Genomic DNA, 2,829 nt, shown 5'->3' on the forward strand with positions numbered 1-2,829 from the left:
GTCGATAGAATAGACATTGTTCACATTGATGGTCTCCTTTACAAAGTCCCTATCCACCACTAAATTATCTAAAGAGTTCCCACTCCCCTTCACCAACACAGGGGACTTCACCGAGTTCCTCCTTTATGCCTCGAGCTCAAATATTGAAGCTTTTAAAGCCTCCCAAGTTCAAAGGGAAGATGGACAAAGAGTTATCATAAATTGGCGAGATGGATACCAATTTAGTAGTAGATGGTTCATATATTTTTTAGCTCCATTTAGTGTGTACAAATTTGAGACAAGCACTGCTCTCTTGTGGTGGGAAGACCACCTTCTTAAGCACCACTTCGTGACTTGTTGGGATAAGTGTCAAAGGCAGTTTTGAAGCAACTTGTTTTCATATATTGCCAACATGAATTGAAAACAGTGTGGGAGTGTTTTATGTAGAAACATGGGAATAATAAACAACTATCTCATGTGTTTTTGGAAGCTATTGCTCATGCTCCCAACAGTCAAATCAGGTTGAGAGATTTGTGGATGCTTTGAAACCATCTTTGTATATAGACATTTGTGCACATCAGCCCTATACACAGTTTGGCTTGCTACAACCTCGAGATGCAGGAGAGTTCCAAGTCTGGGACTCAACAAGAGGGGCAATAGAAAGGCAAAGATAAGGGTAGCTAGTCCAATGCCAAGGATGATAAGGATAAGGTTAGTGGGGGAGCCTCGATGACTCACCTCACCCTCGAAGAGCATTGTGCCAAGATGGCTACTAGACAATGCTTAACATGCTTGATGTCATTTTAGCAAGTTTCTTTGCAAGTCTTTGTGTTGATGTGGTTGATGATAAAATGTGAGCTTCATAGTGGTCTCACAATGTTTAGGATCTTAGATATCTCAAATGAGCTTTGTTTAGATAAGGGGAGAATGTGGCACACCTATCAGTATGTAGGGCAGAGTGAGACATCAACAAATAGGAGCCAGAGTCGCATAGGTGACACACGGCACTGCCACATAGTAGTGATGACATGATGGTAACAATGATATGATGGTAGTGACATGGCACTAATAATGTGGTATCGATGACATGACACTCACATTAATACTACTCCCTGACTAGGACCATTGGTGCATATATATAGATGGGTAGCTAAATCATTATATTTATTTGCTTTCCTCGGTGTTAGACTTCACATAGCATTTCTCAGTAGGCAAAGTGCTAGAGCCATAATTGTACAGTAGGTCATTTGGCTATGATTTAACATCTTCATTCTCAACCACATCTAGTACTTAATTTTAGCTGTATTACTTCTTTCTTGTACATAATACATAGTAGTAGTTTAGTAGTTTAGGACTCGTGTGTGTTGTATGTGTGATTCCACTGCACTCTTTTTTCTATCTCCAAAAAAGCCTAGCACATAGGCACAAGTGTTCTATAGTTGTGCTTTCCCAGTGCTGAAATTGATTTTGAAATCAAGTACTGCCCAGGCAAAGAAAATGTGATAGCAAATGCCCTTAGCAGAAAAGCCTCCTTGCTTGCAATCACAGTGGTGTCAAATCCATTGATTATTAATGAAGCAAGAGAGAAGATCATGCAAGATAGATTCTTTGGCCCTCTTGCTACCCTACTTATGCAGGAAAGCAAAACTCCTCAGGAATTTAACCGAGTTCAAGAGTACAGCCTGGATGATGGAATTATGTATTATAATAGCAGGCTATGCATTCCCAATGATGAGGGAACTAAGGATCAAATTCTGAATGCAGCCCATGATAGCCTTATAGCAAGACATCCAGGTTTCATCAAGACTCCATTACTGTCATTTTTTCTCTTTCTTGCCCGACCTTTCTTCATCTAGTTCTTGACTTTGTTCTTGTGCCCGCTTGCCTTTTCTCTACTAGGTGCTTGTTTGTTGCCAATTGTAAGATTCCTCCCCAGTCTCTCAGGATGTCCACTATCTTCGAAGCCCTGTAATCAATCCCCTCTTCAGAAATATAAAAGATCTTGTTTCTGCCTGTTTTGGTCTAGAGAGAGAGAAAATATTCTAGAGAGAGATTATTCAGATTTTGAATATTTTTGGATAGAAAAATTTCTCATCTTATTAATATAAGTTTCCCTGAAACAGAAGTTCAAAAAGATTTCCAGAAGGTGCATTAGAAATCAAGTATAATCTGCTCAAGAGGCCTATCCTGAGGATCAAGATTTTTTCAAAATTTTAAATTAAGGCTCCTATGGGCCAATAGGATCAATCCATGTGTGGGGAGGAGATAAATCCAATTTGTAATAGAAAATAACCAAAAATGAGTAAATGCCCACATAAGATGAAGAGTTGACCATGTACAAGGTTTATTAGTAAAAAACTATGAGTATTATTTAAAAAATAAGATATTTTGGATATAATGATTCCATTTTGACACATGTGTAAGGAAGGGGAGTCCCTTCAAGGAGGCACCTACTTCACATGCTTGAATGAGTTTTAAACTTAAAAATAATGTGATATTTTTATCTCTCCTCTCTCTTGGATCAAACCGAATAAAAAAGGAACCAAACTAGGTCCAAATCTGGACCAAATTCAACCAAATTGAATCTAGAAAATTCTAGAAATCAGTTGGTCTTGGTTAGAGCCTCCCTCTCCTATAAATAGAAGCTGAGCCCTTTGTAAAAAAAATAGGAGAATTATACTATGCCAGAATTATGCTGAAATAATGATAATTTTTACTACTCTCTAAAATTCTCTCCAAATTGAAGAAATTGGAGCTTCCCTCCTTCTTCAATCTCCATTGGTGGCTCCGTCAAGACACCAAACCAATTGATTGGTTGGGGGCCTCTACCGTGATCAAAGAATCAAGCAA

The sequence above is a fragment of the Cibotium barometz genome, chromosome 18, assembly GCF_041138505.1.
Source record: "Cibotium barometz isolate CiBa-2024 chromosome 18, ASM4113850v1, whole genome shotgun sequence".
Taxonomy (NCBI): Eukaryota; Viridiplantae; Streptophyta; class Polypodiopsida; order Cyatheales; family Cibotiaceae; genus Cibotium; species Cibotium barometz.